This window comes from Apis cerana, linkage group LG1, assembly GCF_029169275.1.
Source record: "Apis cerana isolate GH-2021 linkage group LG1, AcerK_1.0, whole genome shotgun sequence".
Classification (NCBI taxonomy): domain Eukaryota; kingdom Metazoa; phylum Arthropoda; class Insecta; order Hymenoptera; family Apidae; genus Apis; species Apis cerana.
Genome location: NC_083852.1, coordinates 3063328 through 3088346, shown reverse-complemented (window position 1 = coordinate 3088346; position 25019 = coordinate 3063328). Strand labels below are relative to the sequence as shown.

The following is a 25019-nucleotide window of genomic DNA, read 5'->3' as shown; positions in this document are numbered from 1 at the left end:
TATTTCTTCTTCCATTAATGACCGATTTTTATTATCGGTAACGAATTATAATTTTAATTTATTCGTTTTTTTTTTATACATATATCCGTTACGTATATTTTCATCATTCAATCGATAATTTATAATGTATAATATCGAAATAAGCGGAAGAAATATTTCTTTATTCTCTGATACGTATTCAATACTTCTTTATCTTCTAATGTTTTATATATACACACACATAACACATATTATTAAAAATAATTTAAATATCGCTCAAATTGGCATAAAAAAGAAAAAAACTGCGGACATCCGTAATATACTAGAATCTAGAATCTAAATTTCTCCTTGATCCAATCGCGACAAAATTAATCCGTACTCGTTAAGAAATTAGCCCAGTGAAGAAAAGGGTTAATGACGTAAAATAATCGTTAACGCGGTACTCTTCCATCGGGTAAATGGTAATTACCTGCAAACAGATGCAGTTAAACGGTAATATATTGCTCTGGAATAAAGCTATAAACCAACCACTATCGGGATCTTACAACTGCCATAACGTACACTCTGCTGGAAAATATAATTTATTTATCCTCTTAAGGCGCCATTAGTGATATTACACTTTAACGTGGAAAGTCATCATGTTTCTATTATCTGTTTCTGTTATCGTGAGAAGAAAATTTACAAATTGATTGCTCTGTCAATCGTAAAAGACTTTGTTATTTATATTATTCGAGTTGAGCTAACAATTTTTGTTATCAAATTCTCGTTTCATATGGGATAAACTTTGTTTGGATTCTACGTGTGGATTAATTTTTTTTTCCTCTCCTTTTTTTTTTTTTTTAGATATAATTTTCTAATGGAATAAAATACGGCATAACCTCTTGATATTCTATCATTTTTCCGTAAATAAAAAATATTCTTAGGCAAAATTGAACGCTGAGCGAGATGAAAATTTGATGATAAAGAATCATCTCGTAACAAAAGATCCTGATTTTCTTGCAACATTTCTCGTAATTTTCTTAAGTGAAGACGAAACTTTTCGAACTGACTGTATATACGTGATGGGGGAATCGCATCGAAGATGATGACGTTATGAATGCTCGTATCATGAGTAGTCCGTTTAATTGAATAAATATGTTAATAAATATGTTTCTACAGTATACGCTTGTAATCGTGCTATAAGTAGCATATCTTCCGAGCTATCATCACTATTTTAATAAAATAAAAATATTTTAACGTTCGACTAATTTCGATCCAATTATCAATCAAAATTTTTATTTCTATCGATGAATATATAGATGGATTCTTCTATTTTAAATAAATTTAATTAAATAAATTTCATTTATTTGAAAATCGGGGGAAAAAATTTTTCTGTGATAATTTACTTTTAATTTAACCTGGAATAAAGCTATAACTCATATTAAGTAGATTTTTTGCTTCTAATTTATTTTTCACAAATAGCTTGCATTAATGCATAATGGTATATAATTATAATTAATGAATAATATATTTGGGATATTTTCTAATAGATGTTTAATCGTAATTTCATTGTAATTAATCTTAATTATCTCGAATTTAAAAAAATAATAGGCCAATTTGGTAACATGTTAGAAGTAATTAAAGCATTGCTTGGATCTGCTTATGGCGTTCACAATTTATGTTATCTCGGTCACAAATCGATCGGAGTTAGAATTGTCTGAGCCAAGGTAAACTCAATACCGTTTAGGAGTTGATTCGAATTCTTTTGAAGAAAGAAATACTTGGAACTTAGGTTTAAAATCCTTTGATCCGTTTTGTGGAAAACTTTCGTGTTTAATCGTTTTTCGATCGAAGAAGTAATTAATTATAATTAACGTGATCGCTCGATAATTAATATATCGTAAATTGCTCTTAAGACTTCGAATTTATCGAATTTTTCGTTAACCAAAATTATTTATACAATTTTTTTTTTCCTTCTATCTTTTAAATATTCATACACCTTGAAAAATTAGGCGCAAAAAAGATAAAGTTACTGTAAAAACTAATTATTCGATGTATTAATTAATCAAATAACATCAAATTTACATAACATTTCCTAGAAAAATACAATGAAAATTTCAAATTCATTATGTAGCTTGTACACGCTGCATAAAATGTTACAAATTAGTTGCCTCGTTTGTCCCATTTATTTTTATATACACTCCAAACGCAATATTTTCATAAATGAAAACTTGCATAAATGAATCGGCAATATCAAGTATCTCGATCTATCCTTCTTTCATAAAGCTGTATATTGCTCGAAAAAAAAAAAAAAATCCCAAAAAATCTTTCGTCGTTCCAATCTCTAAATATTCTATCCTCGCTAAATAACCTTCGAAATTGCACCCGAATATTTTCGCGAGACGCGCTTTCCCGTGCTTTCATTCTCGAACAATCCAAAGGGAGGGGAGGGGGCGAAAAAAAAGAAAGAAAAACACGTGAGCACCGTGTTAATTATAGCATGGTTAATTAATGCCGAGGCAGTCCTCATTTCACGCACGTCTAGCGACGAGGCAGAACCGTTTCACAAGTTACTAACTGAATATGCTACTGGTACCACTATATAGTTCCAAATAAGACTATGTCGCGAGGACGCCACGTCAATCATGCTGAACGATTTCGAAGGCTGTACACACTTATTACATTCGTACATTCTTATCACTTTACGCCAGTTTCACACATCATTTAACGAATATTCGCTAATTTTCGCGGATCGATTATTATTTGCTGAATATTGTATTATTACCATCTCTTCCTTTTCTTTTCAACGTTGCACGTTAGTCGCGAGTTTTTAATGTTATTCGATCGTTATGTAACACGCAACGTTATTTAGGCAATCGAGTCCGATCTTCGGAGCGCGATTTTTCAACTTCGGCATTTTTAATAAATTTTTTCAAGTGCGAAAATAAAAAATTCCTGCGGGATATTTAAGATGGATATTTTTTTTTTTATCAGAAGTGTAAACTTTAAATGCAAAAACGAGTATCGCGAAGCGAGTGAAGAAATATTGGATATGTAAAAAAAGGTTAGGAGCCTGGAAACAAGCGTGATGGTTCTTGGTAATTCTCTCTTTTTTTTTTTTCTTTTTTATTCTAGACAGGTTAGAATGAGTTTATATAAAGAAGAATGCTCGTTTTCTTGTATCTGATAAGATATGAAATAGCGGCAAGATAATTATTCAAAAAGCAATATTGGGAAAAACAAAGAGGTTCGGTTTCTATGATATTCTCACAAAATTATATAATTATCTCTTGCATAGATTCCTCAAGATAATTTATCGCGATGTGTAATAAATTAATTTGCATTTTTTTTTTTTTCATTCTCGAATGATATATCGTAAGGATTGAAGAATTCTTCTTCTTCTTCTTCTTGCTATGACTATTGAAAAATATCGTATGTTGTCAAGTATATGATTAAAAAAGTTTGTTTAATGTTTATGTTTTTCATCGTTGAGGCACAAATATCAGAATTTTCACAAGTGTTCAAATATCAACGTTCTTCTTCGTACTTTTTGTATTTCGTGTAATGGGTGGATTGGGACGAACGACTCGTTAAAATCAATGCCGTCGATTTGGTGGGCAAGAATTAGTGGAAAGAGGGAGGAGAAGAAGAAGAAGAAAAAAAGAAAACAAGGTTTAGTGGTCGATAGTCGAATACAGAGGAAACAAGTACCTATCAAGTCGATAAGGAATAGTCTTTCCACGCGCGAAAAATAATCACAACAATGGATATGACGTTAGAGCGTTGCTTTAACGAAGAATATCGGCTAACAAGCATCGATTCGATTCGCCTCTGTACACGTTCATTGTTCCGTTGATTTATTTCCTGATATTTCGAGCCATTCGTAACGGTATTCTATAAAAAATGTACGGCTTTAAAAATTCCTTCGGTTCCATTCCTTTTTTTTTTTTTCTTTTTTTTCTTTTTTCGTCTGCATTCGGTGTTCTATCGATTTTGAGCAACGTTTCGAATGTGTAAAAAACGTTGGACCAGAGGAGGAAATCGTTCGTTTGTTTCAATTGTTTTATTTTCGAAATATGATCGTGACATTTTTCTCGTTCGAACGAGGTTTTTATTCGTGAAAACGGTACATGCCCATTTTTAGATATTTAAGGAGTTGAACTTTTTCCTTTTCCTTTTTATTCAAAAATACGACAGTAGATCGTGTTCGTAAATTTAAATACGCAAAAATAAATTTATGAAAATTAACTGTTCGAAAGGAGCGAAATCTTGTTTCCGAAATCCCTTTGGAAAAAAATTTCTTTTTGCCATCGACCTTTTAATATTCCCGGGACAAATTTTGAATTTTGAATTTCGAATTTTCGTTCGAGAGTTCGACGCGTCTTCTTCTCTCCTTTTTTTTTTTTTTTTATTACTCAACTTCGTTCGAAAATAAGTGCACGGCATATTTCGTAATCAAAAGTTTATCCCATCACAGTTGATTTAACACCCCGCATAAACACAACGGGGAAATCCACCGGTACCATCTTCAGACCCACGCAACAATTTTACATACAATTAACATTAATTGCGCGGTTAATACAGACAGACTTTAAAGATTAAATCGCCACGCTTAGTTTCAACTATGCCGGTTCTCCCATTCATAGAATAGAGCGCGACCGTAACACAATTATTATTATCACAATAAATCCAACGTAACACCAAGTTTACACGTTTTCACCGATCGTTCATACACGCACACAGAGATTATCCTTCAATTGATCACAAACCGTTTATCGGATTAAATAACTCGCGAGAGATCGAATCTCGCGTGCCAATTATAATTTCAAATTCCGCGCGCGTACCACGCGTTTGCAGTTGGTGGCGAGGGAGAAGGTATAAGGGGAGGTGGGGGGTTTAAACATTTTCTCGCAATTTTCCTCGCAACGTGTCGTCATTGTTGGTCGTCGAACGAACAATCTGGCGATGCGTCACGTAAGGTACATATTATTATTGCAAACGTGGCGTATCTTTTTAAACTGAAGAGCGTATATAACAAAGAACGGCGCGCCAAGGACGTAAAACGAGCTGTGCATGAATTCACCGTCGTCGATTAAATCCTCTTTATTAAAACATTCTACGGATGATGATAACGTGTGGATGTATTTATAGATCGTAGATCGAGATAGTAGATACGGGAGATGAACGGTAAACAAATGGTTGGAAATGGCCGGGATTGGAACGGGCGTTCGTTGAAACGTTCCTACGTTAATTTAGTCCGAATTAATTGTTAAGCAAAAGAAACCAAGCGCGAAATTTATCGAATACTAACTTGCTCTGCGAAAAAATGTGGCAAGAAATTTATAAACGTACGTTTCAAAATTATAAGAAATTGGCAAATCGTACGTACTTCTCGATGATCGTGGCGAGATCCGTGGCGCCATCCGTGGCGAAGAACAAATTTTATGAAGCATAAACCCCTCCCCTCCTTCCTTCCTTCCTCTCCCCTCAGCCCAGGCGAATAACAACCTAGTCTTTTCCTACGCCTCTTTCAAATATACGTGTATCATTACGCGAGTAATAAACGTTGTCCTTTCTCGTCCGAATGGCAGTGGCTTAGTGACCATTCGTCCATTTGGCTCGCTTCTCTCGTCGCTCGTCTATTACACCAAAATATTATATTTAATTCTTATGCCACCCAGAGTAGTAAGAATATATCTCTCGCGTTATACGTGTGTACGACAATCGAAAAGACGAACCATGGATCAATCCGGACACGTTTCCTTGTTTTCTAAATAATTGGATGGATATATCGATAGCAATATGCTTTGACAATGCTTTGTTTAATTACTCCCGCAAGAGAGTGATATTTCCTGATGATGATTCATCCAGCGTTAGTCGAGTTCTAAGAGCCGATTAACCGTAATAAATCATCTCACGTTGCGCCGTAATTCGATGCCGCCGTTTATACATGCGAGACCAACCAGTCAATGTTTGCCCAGGATATTCGCGTATTCTCTTTTACATCGCGATATACGATCCTGCCTGTGTGTGTGTGCGCGTGCGACGCGCGTAAAAAAGTGTATATATCTGTGTATGTATATATATATATGTATTTATTCTCTATTTCCTCTTAACCTTCGAAAAGAAAGACGACGAAAACTGTACGCTGCCTGTGAAACGAGGCGGAGCGGAATTGTAACGGAATTAACGTTTCGTTCTTTTATGAAAACAAATTTTTCTCAAGCTCGATAAAATTTCGCCCGTTCTGGAACCACGAGAGAGCACTTGTCCTCTCGTTCTCTAGATTGGAGAAGAAGACAAATTTGTAAACTTTACCCCCGCAATTCGGAATTTCGTTGCTCGCTGCTGGAAATCGACAGGTGTCGGATCAATTTTAACGAAATTTCCCACGTTTCGATTACAAAACACAACACTCGCTTACAAGTCAAATCGAATCCTTGCAGCGATAAACGTCCGCCGGAAGTTTAACCTTCGAAACAACGGACACGCGGGATCGAATAACTGTCAAGGTAGAAATACTCGATGGTGAGTAACCAATGAAAGTCTCTTCGAATCTTCTGTCTTTCGAAATATCCAATTCGGGATAGATATTTCTTACGTCGAAGGGATCGCTAGATTTGACCGGTCTAATTTCTCGTAAATGAGAATAATAACAGACCTCTCGGCGAAAAGGAAAATAACGCTCGAGTATAAAATATCGAAAGATAATTCCCTCCGCTGGGACGACGCTCCCCCTTGGCATAGAAAAAAAAAAAAAAAGTACTGAAACAATTGATGACGAGAGCGAGAGCTGAGCAACGAGAGATATAAAATCGCAAAGAATGCCAAGGGAAGAGAATACACACATATATATATATATATATATTGGAACGACAACTACACTTTCAAACATCCTTGACTTCCTTATAAGCTGGCACGCGGGAAGTTACATAACGAGCGTTTGAGACCGAGCGGCTAAGCGGATAGCCAGGTAAAAAAAAGAAAAAAAAATGATAGCAGGAGCAGCGGCTGCGTGGAGGATATGCAGATCCATGGGAGAGATTTTTTCTCGTTTTTTTTGTTTTTTTTTTTTTGCAATCTCGATTATATTGCGTTCCTCGATCTCTAGGTAATAGAGATTTAATGCGTTTTCCTCTCGACAAGGCTCTTCGATTCTTCTTCCACGTTGGATGACGAGGCCGGATATTAACTGTACTCTTTTATGCAGTTAAGAAGCTTTATGGGCGAGGGGATATATACAACGAGCGAATCGGGTAAATTGTTTCTGAAGTTTCGATTCGAAATAAAATGGAGTGATCATTTTGCTTTCGAAATGTAAAATTGATAATCTTTGATAATTTGTAAAACTTCGTAGATTCATATAATTTTGCGCTATACGTTTTTTATCTAAAAATCTAAAAATAAATTATTCCGTAATTTCATTATTATTATAGCTACATCAGACTGCGAATGTTTATATAGTAATACATATTGTACCATATTTCCTGTCTTTTTGTATATCATCACGTGCATTTTCCACGCGTTGGAAAATATCCCGTTTCTTTCAATCCACAATTCTCTGTTAATTCTAATGATTAGAGTTAGCCTACTTCGCACGTTGCAAAACTGCTTTCAACGCTTGATCGTCGAGACGCGTATATAACGAAACGGAACGGAACGGAACGGAACGAAACGGAACGGAATGGAAGACAAACGAGGAGAACAAGGAATAGAACGAAAATCAGGTGGTGGCGCGTGTGTTAATGAATTGCGCAAGCCGAGCTCGCGGTTGCGCGTCGATACTGGACAAACTGCATGCCTCCACAGTGTGCTCGGCCACATTTGCAAACGATCACGGAATACTTCTTCCGAGTTGACCTCGTTACCGGAACCGCAGCCATGGAAGACGACATATGCAGATGGCTAAAGTACTACGCGTGGAAATATTTCAGGGGGTGAAGTTTCCGAATCGTTGAATAGGTTCTCCAGAATTTTTGAACAGAAGAGATCGACGAATAATTCTTTTTTTTAATTCCATTTTTAACGTCTTTGCCTTTCAACGTTTTGAAACGGTCTACTATTTAGCAACAGCGCTATATACGGTAATCTCTTCTATGGAAAAGAGAGATTTTTTTTTATTGTTATTTTATGGTTATTTTTAGTGGGCATTCCAAAGATAAAACGTAAACAAATCGTTGCACGACTTAAACTTCACAATCCAATTTTCCTAGCTTATTAAGAACCGAGCAATAAAACGATACTTAAAAAGTTGCTTAAAACGTAACGCTATTGGGCGACGACAAAATGAGGTAATTTTACGTTTTTAAAACGCAGAAAGAAAAAAAGAAGGAGAAATTGGTGTACGTTACATTTTGAGAACGTACAGGGAGCAAATTTTCATCAACGTGAGAAAGAATTCGTCAAAGAAACGCTTCAAAACGATTGTTCAACTGTAAATTACTGGAGAAAAAAAAAAAGGAATTGCAAGTGAAATATTGCATTAACACCCTTAATAGATTGTATCACCAATATATCATTTGCTTCCACGACGAGTGCAGCCGTGTTAATTGCCCTAAAAAAGTTAACAAGTTACTCCCGAGCAACAATTTGCACGACCTAAATCCACACGATACATATCTCGATAAAACGTCCACTTCTTCGGCCATTTTGCTCGAAAAAGCTTCGAAGAGATCCTGATGAACTTGCAGTCGAATTCGAATACAATTTTACGACCAAAATACGATCGTACTGCGTACATTCTACGGTTGAATGAGATACAATTGCGTTAACATTTGGAAACGGTAATTGTCCTTATCATCGGATAGCTGCTCGATGATATCGAGAAAATTACGTATTCCAATATTTTTCCTCGACTTTATCGATAATCGGCGCGATTTCAAAGTCCAGTTAAGCGCGACAACTTTGAGTATTTATCGAGGCACGAAAAAGGGACTTGCCTCGACCGAACGTTTTATCGCTCGAAGGACGAACGCTTCGTTTTCTACAATTGCTCGCGAACGAGCTAATGACGCCCTAATCGTTTCGCGGATGGCTAAACTAAATTCTGTGACCCGACGAATACTCCGGCGTTTTTATAGAAACTTCACTTCTCGAATTCTAATCACCATTTTTAAAGCCTCCAATAATCTTATCTTCTCACTCGAGAGCCTTGCTTGTGCGATGGGGGAAAATTAATATTTCGAAATTACGAATAAGCTTGTCTACCGTGAGTTAACTTTAATAATTTGTCGTTAACAAAATAATAATTGCAAAGAATTATATAACTAGTTTATCGAGACTATCGATTCGATATAATGGCAAATGTTATTTAAGGGTTTTAACGAGTGATTACTTGAAATAACTTTATTCGAAATTTTTTAACTTCTTTGACTTCTCCAATAATCTTATCTTCGAAAGCAAAAGTGCAAAGGGAGTGAAAAAGGAAAAAGAAGAGTCACTCGAGAAATTACGAATAAATTTGCCTACCGTAAGTTAACTTTAATAATTTGTCGTTAACAAAATAATAATTGCAAAGAATTATATAACTAGCTTATCGAGGCTATCGACTCGATGTAATGTTATTTGAGGGTTTTAACGAGTGATTACTTGAAATAACTTTATTCGAAATTTTTTAACTTCGGGGTTGATGTGGCCAACTCTTGCTTCTATGATCGCGAAACGTGCTGCTGTATCTCCGTCTCGAGTGACTGGTATCGAGAGTTTGGAAATGCGTTTCCGCTCGTAAATTAGCTCAACCTAAACTGTTGAAAGCCAGACTGTCGAAAGCGAAAGCTATCTTTACAATCAGCCCTCAACCGATTCATCGATATTAACTTTTACGTTAAAAACTTATGCGCAGTCGTTAAAGTTATTATTACTTTTACAGTGACTTTGTCGAACAACGAATCGAGACGATTTTTGGATAAACATTTAACTCGAAATGATTTCACGCGCTAATTAACGTGTGAAATTTTTTATACTTTAATATTCTATTTTGTGTCTTTATGCATAAGAAAGAAAATTTTTGTTGAACATTAAACGCTATAAAGCACCAAGATGCATCCTCGATTTGTCAGGGCAAGTAATCAAATATCTTTCTTATTTCGTATTTCTCAATTTTCTTAACACCTGTTACTTCATCTCTTTGCGATTAGAAGTAAGTTTCGATAACGAAAAATCAAGCACATTGTGTGCTTACGAAACTTCGAAAATAATATTTGCTCTACGATCGTCAAACTAAGATGCAGTATGATCACGAGATAAGAATTTGTGATAAGAAAATCTATTCATTAGATATTCTAAAAAAAGAAATTAATCATAAATAAATATTGTTCGAATCCAAATGGTGGCCGAGAGTCACCTTTCACTTAACCCTTTAACTATGGTTTACAAACCGCATACTAAAATTACAACAACGTTATTTTTCACGTAGAATCCGAAGAATACCAATATTTTCTTAAATATTTTTGATGAACAACTGATGATAAACATCTCGAATATCGTAGCGATGAATATCACCTGTATTCTAAGAATATTATGATTTTTAATAAAATATTTTTTCTCCCGTTTAGAGCGACCGGCTGTGCTAAAAGTCACACTTAGTAATTTTAAAATACACGAAATATCAATACTCATCGATATTATCGATAACTTAATATTTTACGATTTTAACTGTAAAACGAATATACGCTCACTGTTTCTTTTACACATCGATGTTTTGCATATACGCGAACAATGCTCACAAATTAGATATATAAACGAATATATATAAAAAAGAAAAGTGTAAGAGGAGAGGGAGGGGGAAAGCATCGTGTTCATCCAGTCGGATTCTCGAAACCAGGTTGTTTGGGAAATAGGGAGTTTTTACGAGAAACACGTTACGCGAAGAAACGCGCAAACGCGCTGGTTTGACAGAAACGTCAGTGTGTCAGTGGACCGGCCGGTTTTACAGCCGCGGAGAACCGGGTTTTATATGCGACATTTATTGCCGACCGAAAACTCCGGCCGCCCTTCGATGGAATTCCGCACCATTTCGTAGTACGTGGCTGGCGATCGCGATTGAAATTGCTGGTCGACGCGCGAGTGACGAGTATCGCTTCCGGGCTCTGGCCTCCCTCCCCGTGGAAGATGGGAGGTGGAAGAATTTTTGAAGATTAAATTTTTGACTGGTATTGGATTTTTACTCGCTCCCCTTTCTTTCCTCCTTCCTTTTCTCCTCCTAAAATAAAGTCGCATCGTGGGATCGTTATAACACAGCAATGCTCACGGACGAATTTTATATATCTATATAACGAATACATATGAAAAAGAAAAGTGCGAGAGGAGAAGGAGGAGGAAAGTATCGTGTTACATTGTACACAGCGCATACACGGGCAATGCTCACGGACGAATTGAATACATATAACGAGTATGTATAAAAAAGAAAAGTGTAAGAGAAGGAAGAAAGCTTCGTGTTTACCCAATCGGATTCTCGAAACCAGGTTGTTGAGGAATAGAAGTACGCGTTACATTGTAACGGACGTCTCTTTATTTCTCAAGAAGTTTAACAATTTTTGACTCGTGAATCGTAATCGAACCAACAGCTCCACACGATTTCACGCACGAAAAACTTTTATATTCTAATATTTCATGTATCTTTACACGTAACGTGTTATGTAGCGTGCTCTCGCATCTTCTTATACTACATCTCTATTTTCACATCGCTATTTTCCTTCACTCCATCGTCAATTTCTTGACGAGTAGAAATAATTTCGTTATTCGACTCGAGAAAACTCAAACTCATCTTCGCTCGAACTAATTTCTATTCTCACTCGACGGTCGAAAATGTATTCCTTTCCACGGTCTAATTCCACTTTACAACATTATACAACTTTAATTTATTTATTATCCTCGAATCTAAGGAAAAATCTAATTTTTCCGGCGAATCTAAAATAAGTCTCGGAAAAAAAGAAAGGAATCGAAGGTTGCGTGGCATCCTCCTCGATTTTAACAGAGGAGATGAGAAAAAAGTGCGCGGCATCGAGAGTGGCGCTGGCTCGTCGAATGCCAAGGACCCCGAGGTCAATGCTGCGCCGGCAACGGCCGCCTCGACGACCGACTTTTGCAACAACACGCCCGACCGTTGCGATATTGAACGAGAGGAGAGGCGAATTGTCGAGGCGCGGTCGAATCTTGATCTACGCGTAATCAAGCCTCGCTCAGCTGATCGTGAGTGGCCGTTGTTCATTCCCAAGTTGAGGGAGGGAGGGGCTTGTCTTATCGCGCGATATACTTGCGTGTTTTTTCGAATAAGTAGGCGATCTGTGTAAAAGTAATCGTGGACGAAAAGTTAATACGAAGGTAAAAATCGAAGAATTGCAACGGCTAGGATAAAAATTAGACTTCTTTCGTCGTAACCGGGTTTATTTTTTTACTAGTCTCTATTATGGAGAAACATATTCGTTTATGTTGATTCGAGGAATGAGCACGTATAACGTTAACTAGCGTCCGAGTGGGTTGAAAAATATTCGTTGAAAAGAATGGCTCGTTCGAGCTCGAGCAAATACGTAGGATTCGTAGGACGAGTCGGCGGATGGAATGGAGATACATGCCTATTCCAATTTACATGTGACCCAGTCCCAGCTGATCGCGAGTGGTCGTTGGCCTCTAAAAACGAGTTTGCATGCGCGTTTCCTCCAGATTCGAACGCGCATACGGCCTCGTCTCGTTAACTCGAGAAAAGAAGAAGGATGCGTAACTCGTTTCCGTTTGGGATAGCGGTCCTCAGGGTCGTTCGAGAAAGAGGAACACTCGAAACACTCTGAAAGTCTGCAATCTGTCGAGAGCCGGGCTGTCGAGAGAGTTATCGTCCCCGGATTATCGATTCTCCTCGCTTTATTTATGACTTTTATTCCTTCTCTCCTTCCGATTTTCTTCTTTTTCCATTCCATTCGTATCGATACGAAATTTCAATATCAATAATAATCGTATCGTTGTACTTTTGCAATCACACCGGAGATTAAACGACGAACAAAATTTTCACGCCACATTAGAAGCGGTAATTGTAATTTGTACCGGCAACCACTTTCACTCTCGACGAGGAGAGATCGTTATCGAAAAAAATACTGCTCTCGAGAATTTTACTTTCGAATCCGTTCGAAGACAACGCTGTTAATAAACACAGTGTTCGAAACCATGTTAATTTCCCTCGCTTTCCTCGCACTCGAGAGAGAGTGCTTCCTCGAATATTACGAATTTACCGCGTTTAATTTCTCTCCCGTTTATTTATCCTTACGCGCAACTCGCAAGAAATCCTAAAACAATTCTTCAAAAACTTGAAACCCACTCTCGTGATATTCCTGCCGCGCGTAGACGAAATGGTGGCCAAAAGCAAAAGCGAGCTGGCACGATTCATCCACGTTCCATTTCCAACTGTATGTTTCCAGTTTTGCGGAGAGATTGTCCATCGAGCGTGACAAGTTGTATCCGACTTTTTAACCTGCATACGGGACGATAACGGTGGGAGGGAGGAGAAAGCAGAACGCTCGAGCACGTGATCGGGGTATCAATTAAATCGAGGGAGAGAGGACCTGGCAGAGCGCGGCTCGAAAAACGGAACAATGTCGCCCGCGTTCTGCCCCCTTAAGGAGGAAAACTTCCCGTTAACCCGTTAAAATTCATCGTTACCTGCCTAACCTAAACGCTATTTGCAAGTCGATCTCTCGACTCGATGCTTTGCGAGCTATTTCCATCCTCGATTGTACGTGTAGGGTTATAAGCCTCGTTGTGGATGGAAAGTTGGGATGGTTAGGGGTGATTGTGAGGTGGAGAGAGGAATAAGTTTTTTGGTATTTCTTTCTTTCTCTTCGAATTTCGTAATTTCTCACTTTTATGTACGGGGATTATTTTTGGAAGATCGTGCCGGTTTTTTCGCTTCGAGGCTTCATTTTCAAGAGAATCGAGTTTAAAAGTCCTGCGCTCGAGTACAGGAAATTTGATACTTTGAGCGTGTTGTTACGGATAGGAAGTATCGCAAATTAAAATAACCGCGAAGCTCGCGCAACTGGAAATTTATTAGATCCGTGTCGTCACACACGAGCACGATGGTCTTTTTTTTTTTCGTATAATCCGTTGTAAATTGGATGCAACGGCGAGAAAAGAGATCGTAAGAGCGGTGAATCATCGCTCTGTGTTATTGCGTGATGCAATCGATGAATCCTGATGGTATACTATGCTCAAAAATATCCGGATACCTTTCCATCTTTTTCTTTCTTTCCCTTCTTTCGATGCAATGAAATTCTAAGATCGAGTGACTGATTGTGGCCAGTTTACTCAGCAGTAAACAACGAAAGGTGGTTCGGTAAGAAGCTCTGTTTACGAGCTCAGACTCTGTATGGACGTGTCGTAACATATTCTTGGCAAACGGACAATTCTATGATGCTCAGGCTGCTCGACAAGCCTCGGTGTGGATACTTTTCTTCCTTTTCAAGATTTCCTTTCTTCAAAGATTGAAAAAATTGATCAAAATATTTGTTATAAATGATAGTCAAAGCAGTAATTTCATTATTACCTTAAATCAAACTTAATTACCTCTCATTGCTGCGTCCGAATATGACCTGACCCGCCTAAGTAGTCGTCACCCACGCTCTATTGACAAGGTCTGATTGAACAAATTGAATCTGGAATCAATTACATCCCTAAATATGCTCCTAGGTATTTAACAAAACTCTCGCGTTAATAAATATCCATTCCATTTACTTCAATTCTATCGAAAATCGGGAGGAAAATTAGATTCAACTCTTACCGTATACATCCAAAAAATTCGAAGCCACACGTATCATCCCATATACGCAATATAGAGAGCGAAGAATCTTCGCTGCGCCAAAACCTTGCGGCATTCTCGCTTCTAACCGATACACGGTTAGCCTGATCCCCTCTCCACGCCCTACGCCAAGCGAGCAACCTTCCGTACGCCCAGCAACCGTCACGGATTGGCCAAGTTCACCGAGTTACGTCACCACGCATGGGTGTTGGTTTCGTCCAGCAGCGGCTCGGTGACTAATGGCTCATTGTGATCGGGGAGCGCATTCCGCGGGCCGACGACGGGAGAAGCGAAGCTCCTTGCGTCACGCGCGCTGGCCCTCGCGCTGGCCCTCTATTGTTCGATGCCTCGCGTGTACCACCGTGTAGCGGCCATTATTCCCGGTCAGTGGGCGATAGAAACGAAGCCGTCGATTGCATTACACGTTATTTTCCATTGTCCAACTCGACGAGGCCGACGAGGCGTAGCCTCGCGTTCGCAGCATCGCTGTCATCGTAAATATCCCAACCGGTGGTGGGCCGATATACCACCGCACGGCTTTTGCTAGGCTTCACGGATCGCTAGTTTTATATCCTATATTAATTAGAATGGAACATTTTTTTTTTTTTTTTTTACGCGAATAATAAAAGTCCTCGAGACTTATTGGGAAATTTAGATTTTTTTTTTTTTACTCGCAGTGATGAAAGTGAATTGTCATGAGGTAAATAAATATTTTTATGTTAATTAGAATGGAAAAATTTTATAGTGAATAGAAGAATGAGAGTTGGAAAATTTAGATTCTTTTTTATTCGTGTCACAGTGAATGGAAGTGAATTCTCATTGTGAGGTAAATGTTGTAAGAAATGATGTTGAAACACACAGGTTGTGTTCATGGATGGCCGAGTTTATGATCCGATTAATTAGAATTTTATATGAATAAATCTCCTTAAGAGATTTACGACGAAATTTGGTAAAATAGATTGTAGATTTTTATTCGTTCTAAAGAAGGTGTTGATCGCTGTTTGATGATATATATAATAATGCAGTGTTAGAAGAACGTGTAAGCTTAAAATTAAGAAGAGATTGCGAGTTTTTTTTTCTTCTTGGATTAGTAAATGGGATCGAGTGGAGTATTGCGTTACAATAAATATAATACGCTTCGTAAGAAGCTTACCAGCCATTTTTCATACTTACAAAGCATTACGCGAGTTATCGGTTGGAGAAGAAACTTGTAAGCTTCGAGGATGTAAATAGATTTCCCCTCAATAATTGAAGAAATCGGATATCGGATTCAAAAAGTAGTAACGATCGAGCTCTAATTGGTGTCGCGTCGAGCTGTCATTATATTAAAACAGATACATCTCACGATCCTCTCCAATTCGAAACGAAGACGAGAAAAATGAATCGAATAAACCGAGTTTTTTCATCCCTCAAAAATTACATTTCGTTTCGACGATCGCGATATATAGTTGCAAATCAAAGATCAATTTTTATATGCTGGAGTAAATAAGGAGGTCGGAAATTGCAGAAACGAATCTCTTGGAGAGCACCGCAATATGATCTGTCTCGTTAGTTATCTAGTCCAGGTGAATGTGGACATGACATAAGCTCGCGAGTGGAATTTCTTCTCGCGTCGAGGATCGAGGAGGTAGAGATAAATCTTTGCTCGTCCATGGCGCTCGAAACAACAACACAGCTCAAACGTGAAACGTGTGGTGGTCGTTCGTGAACGGCGAGTAGAACGATCTGGAGGCCGACCACCATTCACGATTAGCCGAGACTGGGTCACATGCAAATCCAGACCTGTGCGCCTTCCACCTGTCACTGTCGCTTCGTTTTCGAATAATTTTCTACGAAATACGTTTGGCGACAAACGTTTAACACTGGTCCCTCACTTTGTAATAACGATCGTCAAGCTTCAGTCACTCGATTCGTGACTTAAATTTTGGCTGATACCAAAATTTTAAATAAAATTGAATTATTCGTATCATTGATACGAAAAGTTCATTGATTTCAAAAAGAAAAAAAAAAAGAAAAAGAAATGTTAAATCGTTTGAATTAGTTTTTTATTGGTATTCACTTTTTATCTTTTACATAAAAAATTCGTGGCTTTTTTTCGATTAATGAATAGAATCTCGTTTAAAAATTGAATTTCTTGATGAAATTTCGGATCGTTGTATTTAAAAATTATTTATATTGCGTTTTGCTTTTACAAAATAATTTTTTCCTTTCACGACTTCGAAGACGCTTAAATTCGTTCAAATTTATTGTGTTTTGTGTTATATTCGGAAAATTATCATTCATAAAACATTGTGTACTTGTATTAGAAAATTACGAAAATTTATTACTTCGTCATTTTAAATTTATATTTTTCGATATATTTGTTTCAGGTGAGTAATGTCCCGGATAATGTATTTTAAAGATAAGAGGCATTTTTTGGTAAGTGAAGGCATATCGTTCTTAAAAAAAAAAAAAAAAAATAAAAAGAAAAAAACAATAGTACATTTCGATAAGATTATTCCAAGAACAAAGTAATAACAATTCGCGATAATACAATTGATAATATAACTAATAACTGATAATATGAACATTTTTAGCAATACAAAAGTATGATAATCGAAATTTATATAATCCATATGTATAATACTTTAAACTCGTTCCAAAGGTTTCTTTCTCGCGATAAAATACAGTGATTCGTTATTGCTACAATGTTTCTTCGATAATTTCAACGAGGATGAGTAATGATCGTACTCGCAAAGATATATTTTTCCTCTTGAAAAGAGAAAAAAAGTACCGTTACGAATTCGATAAACTCCCGCAAATAAACAGGAAAACTTTATATCGAAAAAGGAATTAAAATTAAAATTAAAATTTTATTTTACAATAGAATATTGATTTGAAAAAAAAATATATATATATAAAAGATAATTATTCAATTTTTTCTTATTATATGAATTATAAATTCTGAGGACAGTAATACTGACGATAGGGGAAAAAATTTTGAAATTTAAGAATACAGCTAAAACAACAACAACAGCTGATCTGTTGGAAGACAAAAAAGGAAAAAACGGGAGGGAAAGAAGAAGTCTGCACGCTCCGGTGAACGCGTATAAATCAAAATAGGACACGTGCTAACTCGCGATCGTTGCTTTGTGGTCCGTTGCTCGTTTACCGACCTCAGAATTTCATCAATGGAAGCTGTTATTGCGAGAGATAGGCGTCCGGGTTCCGATAGGACTGAATGAACTAGCGGCTGAACTCGACTGGAACGACGAGCCTAATACACTCCTCCCACTCCACTCTTTCTCTCCCTTCTTTGCTCGGACAATGGTTGCTATCTCCGTCGATTGTCAACTCGACTTCTTACCTAGAGTTACCTGCAGTTTTCGAATCCTCTTCGCTTCTGTATAAACGTTTGATGTTTCGTCCGAATTAATTCACGTGTGTTTTATACGCCTGTTCGAGAGATAATTGTTGACGCGACCAAATTTTCCTTTCTCCGAGTAATTTAACGTCTTTCCAAATCTATTTGGATTAGGAATAAATTTAAAAATGGATCGAGTGTAATTTATTTACGAAACAGTGTAAACCTCGATTTGCTTGAACGTAGTAAAATTATTTGTGAATAAGAAATACTTTTTTAAATCTGTATCTTTGTAAATTGATCCAAAATTTTCTCTACCTGGAGATAATATATTTCCTAATTTCTAATTTTAAATTTTCCAGAAATATCACGATAGAGAACCTTCACCCGAAATTTCGTCAGGAATGCGTTACACCCATTCGAAGTCTCTTTTTTTCTTTTCTTTTTTTTTTTTTTTCATTTAAAATCCAGCGACGTGCACACGGTTTCGCACGATTTACGAGAGAAATAAAATCGCTCCGTATCCTTGAACATCCGTTCGAATCGAGTGATTTCAACGTGGAAACAACACTCTTTGCACATTGTTACGCAACGGAATGTTAACGTAAACAGGTAGCCAGTCGGGCTGCACGGTCTCTCTGTACGCAAGTCTGTCTCATTCTCCGTTGTTACTTTGAAAAATACGTCTGAAGATCGAAGACGGACAATCGATCCCTATTTTTATTTTTCTTCAAACTGAAACGACGAACAACGATATCACTGTTCGAGAACAATTTATATTCTTCCTTCTCTGTCGATCTTTGCCGATGAGGCGCCGAGGGTCGCGACAAATCATCAGAATATAAATTGAAAAATAAATTTTGAAAAAATTTAACGCGCAGTATTTGTTTATCGCGGGGAAGAAGTTCTGGAATTGTTGATGAGATTTTATTGGGAACTTATCTGGACTTTAATGCGATTATTGTTCGAATCAAAGTGGCGTGTAAAGATAATTGATTTTATTACGAGATGATAGATAATTGTTTTATGTAAGTTAAAATTTTTCCTCTTCTCCTTCTTTTCTATGAAATTTATATAATAGAGATGTACAATAATAGGAATTTATTTGAATTTTAAAATAATTAGCGTTTGGATTAAAGTGGCGTGTAAAGATAATTGATTTTATTACGAGATGATAATTGAAAGATAATTGTTCGAATCTTTGTTTTACATGAGTTAAGATTTTTTTTTTCTTTTTATATTTTACGCATATATGGTTATATAAAGAATATCAATTGGAATATCGTTCTTTTTTTATGAAATTTATATAACAGGGATATGCAATTGATAATGATTGTTGGAAGAAGAATATTCGTTTTCACGGAAGTGATGAGAAAATAAGAGAATTACGAAAGAAGTCTAAGATAAGCGATTTAAAAATGAATATTGTGCGAGAATTTTTCAAAGAGATCTATGAGCGAAGATTATGCAATCAATTTTTTTTTCTAAAAACTAAATTTTCATTTATCCGAAAAAACATTTTCCGAAATGCATCTTGTTATCAAAAGATCAAAACAAAATCGGTTTATTTTAAGATCTCATCTATGAAGATAAAATAATAAACTATCGAACAAAATTATCAGAGGAAAAACAAATCTCTCCATCATCCCATCGTCCGTAAACGGAACGACAAATTTCAATGACCTCGAACGAAACTTAACATTACTGTTTACCATCCAATGGTAAAAAAGGCCATTTTTCTGAAACACGGTCGACTCGCGCCTCCTCGTTTCCCAAGCGGACAAATTGAGAGGCACGAGGAAACCGCGTGTCCAACCGGTTTCTCCTCTCGTTGCATCACGCATCGGTCATCCTTCTTCCAAACTCGGCCTCGCCTCCTCTCGACACGGCGACGCGGTGCGGAGAAGAAGGGAAACGGGAGACGAGTCTACGAGAAGAAGCGACCGGTCATAGAGGTCTTTTCACTCGAGAGTTCAACTTATGCGTGCTACTCTACTCGAACGAGCAGGTGTGTCGCGTCCAGTCGACGAAACACGAAGAAAACGTCCAACGTTGTTCCCGCTATTCCTCTTTGCCGGTACATACTCTCTTCTCTCGAAAAGTGTTCTCTCGCCTGTGTCGTATTTGCGGAGGAGATCGTCTCGAGTCGATGGCGCGGTTCCAACTTTTTTTTCTTCCCTACTCTTCTTTACCGACTTCCGTTCGGATTGTCAGTTTCAAGCACAGTGGAAGTACATTTTGCATTTGTTTAATCCTGAAAAAGGGAATGTTGAATCAATTTTTTTAAATATGGAATAATCGCAAGAGGAAAGGGGAATAATCCTCGGATCGCGGCTCGAATAAATAAAATTTTAAGTAGAGATTCAACTTTTATTGAAAAACCGCACAAAGTGAATCATACGGTAAAAAACTTTTCGCGACAAATATTGGATTTTTGGAATCGAATATAGGTGCATTTTTCTAGCTGAAAAATTGTGACGGATATAGAAATTTTTATTATTTGATGGTATTAGAGTAGATTTATATCCCAATTCGAATTAACAAAATTCGATAAATTTCTTAATGAATTTGCGATCGGAACAACTCGTGTGTACTCGTTAAAATATTACGAAAAAAAAGTCACGACTGAAAGAGGTTAGAAAACATCTATCGTGTAAATTGCAACTCATTACAAAGTTCGAAGTCCTCGAGTTGGAAATATAATATGCGTGTACGAGCGATTCGACCATTTTACACGTAGAATCAAGAAAATGCAGTTTCTAATTTCTTTCGAACATTCTTCTCGTCGAAATCACGTTTCGATTCGAGGTTCAACGTGATTCGTATACGGTGCATTTCGAGGTTGGAATGCGGATTCGTCTCTGAACCGTATTTTCTCCTTTTTGACATTATCGAACGAGCCGTGTAAATCACACGGTTGTGAATCTCGTAACGAACGCCATCAAACGTTTCATTACCGCGGAAAAGAGGCGAAACGTATTTTAGATATGCTAATAATATTACGATAATCTAAATTTTAGAAGATTTATAGAACGATTTACGTAAGAATTCTTGGTTTCGCTTCTATTTCGTTTTAATCGCATTATTTGTCGTCTAACCTCGTCCTCGTCTCGTTCGACTAATAATGAAGATTAAAGTCTTGGAATTTGTTGTCTTGGGTCTGGTATACAATAGAGAGTTCGATATTGGGTAAAATACAGTACGTTTGGGAAAAAGTGAGCGAATAAAACTTTAATATGAAAAATTGCTGTTATTATACCACTTAATATTTAATCTATTCTGTAATTCCATACACCAATCTGATTCCAAAATGGTACGTTTGTCAACAAGGTGAAAAAATTCGTCTTTCAAAAGATTGTTATCATGGGTCATCAACGACCCACGCTGCATTCCACCTGTTGGCGTACATCTTTCCAAGATCGTAGCTGGAAAATGTCAACCAACTTTCTCCAGAAAGTATTTCGTAGTATTTTCAATGACAATCCGTCATAAACACACGCGTGTATTTCCTAATCATTCGAATATGAATGAAAAAATTGTAAAAGAGTCTTACAAATCAAGTATTACACGCGGCTTCTACTACACATTTGTATATATTTCACGTTGTTGATTGGTTCAACATAGGAGATAAATCGATTCAAAATATTCTTACCAACATTTTTTACGAAATTATATCGAAGAATGTAATGGAACGCCATATTTCGAGGTAGATTGGAAAGTAGATTCGATCGGAAGAAATGGGGTCACATAGGAAAAGCTGATCCAAATCCTATTATTAAGTAGATATTCATAGGTACTCTTGAAATCGAATTGGTTAATGAAGACATTTTAAATGACTTTTACCGAGTTTATTTCTTTTGTACAGAAAATTACTATTTCAGTTGAAAGTTTCTCCTATTTTTTTTTTTCTTTTTATCGACAACAACGTTAAAATTGTCAGTTGAAGAACTTAACAAAAGTCATCGTTTAAAAAAATTTAATTTCAAATGAAGAAATTTTCAATTCCTTTTCCATCAATTTTCTTATCTTTTCAATTAAAAAGCTCGTCTAAATTTAATTTTTATGCTTTGCACTTTCAAAGAAAATTTAAATGTTACCAGTTACGTTATTCAACTTTTTCCATTATTGTTTTTTTTTTATTTTCTTCTTTTTTCTATACACGACCAGGTAATATTGTAATAATGAAAAAAAAAAAAATCGCGATTTTCTAACAACAATCTTTCTGTCTCATCAAAATTTTTATTATTCGTTTCATTTCACGTGCACGTATCTTCTTTATTTTGTTCTTAAAACCTTGTTCAACAAAAAACTCTTCCAGTCGTCCTAAAAGTGACCTAATATCCGCGCAAAGAATAATATACATTCCCCCCTCCCCATATATTTCGTATTATTACTTATTTCGTCCAATCCAACGTCGAAAATTTATCGACGTTGAACGAGACGTTGAACGTGTGTTCGTGTCTCGTTTCGCAAGCGTGGCCACGATCCGTACACACACGACCACAAGTAACTAGTGTAGCGGTGGTGGTGGTAGTTAGGCGTACGTATCGCAGAGGAGTTGGCCACGGCAACCTACTTACCAACCCGGTAAACTGCAGCCAGCAATGTCGCCTCGTTATTCTCCGACTGGTATTGTGCATCCTGTCGCGTTGAAGAATACCAGCCAGCCTTCGTTCGGTCGTTCATTGTCCATTGGTCTTGAGAATGTCCCGTTCGGCTAATGAAATATCTTTCGAGAATCTGCTACGTGTCGCGATTCCTTGATAGCGCTCGTCCCGTCTTCGCTGTTTTCGTCTCGAGATTTATCGTCTATTATGTAGAGGTTCCCCGCTAGTATTTGTACACCATTGTACACCGCTGTTCAAAACTGTTGAATTCGAGGGCGATTGTCCGAGGTTATTTCCAATTTTTAACTAAGTTCGAATTTTTCCATTTTTCTTGCGATATGAAAAGAAATAATATAATTTTATAATCGAATAATCGATAATCTTGCAATGTAATACGATTATTATTAGGAAAAATGAGACGAGACGATCGAAAGTAAGGTTATAGAGCGGGATAATGGAATAATCGTTTCGAGCAAATTCGTTTATTTATTTATTTATTTTTTTTTTTTTCGCTAAACAGTTAATCAAACAGTTAAACTGGGTAATTTCTAACCTTTGAACAGTAGTGTAGTATAGAATGTAGTTAGGGACGAGTATGTAGTATATCCGTGAGCAAAGAATGTTAGATTTTATGTAAAGGATGTAAGAATTCGAGTTGGCTTGTAAAAGAGAGTCGGTAAATAAATTTACGTTGGTATTAATTAAAATTGAATGGAAACAAGCGCCTACGTTATAGACGTTTAAATGTCTTGCGTACTCTTTTACACGATTCATCCATTAGTAATAGACAAATGGATTATACAATACGTTTAATACAATATCAATATTGTATTATCAAGAATCTAATCCTTTTATAATACATAATAATTCGATACTTTAAATCGATGTTTTCCTTCTCTCTCTCTCTCTCTCTCTCTCTCTATTTTGAGCAAACGAACGTTTTATTTAAAAAAAAAATCCACACGTTGGCTTGGATTTCGATAAATGTAAACGTGGCCAAAAGGGCGTTGCACTTAAGTATCGGAAGAGGCGAACAGCGGTCGGCCGTAATTAATAGAAGTGAAGCTGCGAAATAATTGTAATGCGTTGTAGTAGTTCGAACTGTGGCAATTAAAAATTTAATTAAAACGGTCGTATTCCTACTCGTCACGCTTTCTTGTTACATCGTGGCACAAAGAAGCTTTTTAATAAATGGAAATCCAGTTCGAACTTTGATAAGTTCCTTTTCCTCCCTCTCCTTCCTTCTTTCAGAGGAAGAATATTTTTTATTCTCGCCGAATGGAATTGCTGAAAATTTTCTTTCAATTCTCTCTCTCTCTCTCTCTCTTTCTCACTCTCGCTACCTTGAAAACTTATTTTCTTTCTTCGGTTACTTTTTTTTTTTTATCATCAGAAATATTTTCACATCCAACCTCGCGATTAACTGTAGATAATAGTAGATAACTGTTGCAATTATTGACAATTATCAAGATAAGATTATGAAAAGAAAATTGTGTCAAAAAAAGATTATAATACTCTCGTTTATTATTTCCTTTTTTTGTAATTCGAAAATAATTTCGTGAAAACTTTTTAATCGTCCTTTAAAAAAAAATTCTTTATCTTATCCCTCTCTCCAATTGCAAGATAATTTATCCCTCCGAATTACACGAGATATAATAATGAGAAAGGAACTCGAAGAAAATAGCGTAGTTGCGTATTTCCCATTTTTACTTGGTAAATTCAAGCATGCATAAACGCAAGGTTGAAATCATAATCGGAATAACGTTCTCCAACGCTAATTGCACGACTGCAATGAAAATTCGCTGTCATTCGAATAATTATATGCAGTTGGGGCACGAACGTGTCCAGTATCTTTTTTTTTTTCCAAACAACTCCGCGTTATGAAAGCTTATATAACGCTTTTTGACCATTTTACGTGGATGACTTCAATGGCACGAGAACAACGTTCGTTTACTCGTTCGTTCTGTGATATTCCGCGCGTGTTACGTTACATTTAACCATGCAACGATTAAATATAATTGTAACGTGTACGTAGGGCAATTATACGATTATCGATATTGTTCTTCCGGACTGTTCGGCCATTACAGACCGGTCGAATTGACACGATTTGCAGCGAGCGAATCGTGGAAGGTAAAATTGCATAGAAGAAGAAAAATATATATATACATATTTGGGATCGATTTCTATTCAAAAATATCCTTATTTTATTTTTATCCGATGGATTTTAATTTTTTAAATAAGAGATACTTTTGTGTTTTTTCAAACATTTTTTTGAAATTTGGATATATATATATATATATATATATATATATATACAGAGGAAATTATA

General features: G+C 36.6%; 1 protein-coding gene and 1 long non-coding RNA gene across 36 annotated transcripts in view; one reads left to right on the top strand and one right to left on the bottom strand.

The window, feature by feature from the left end:
• LOC107994778 (CUGBP Elav-like family member 2) overlaps window positions 1-25019 on the top strand; it is a 383891-nt gene that overhangs the window by 328566 nt on the left and 30306 nt on the right. The gene's annotated exons all lie outside the window — the stretch shown is intronic.
• LOC107994780 (uncharacterized) lies at window positions 12325-16196 on the bottom strand. 2 transcript variants are annotated; one of them, XR_001765383.3, is made up of 3 exons: window positions 14723-16196; window positions 14489-14597; window positions 12325-14417 (listed from the first exon to the last, which is right to left on the bottom strand). It is a non-coding gene; the product is annotated as an uncharacterized LOC107994780 (long non-coding RNA). The 2 variants fall into 2 exon arrangements; XR_001765384.3 differs by having other exon boundaries at window positions 14509-14597.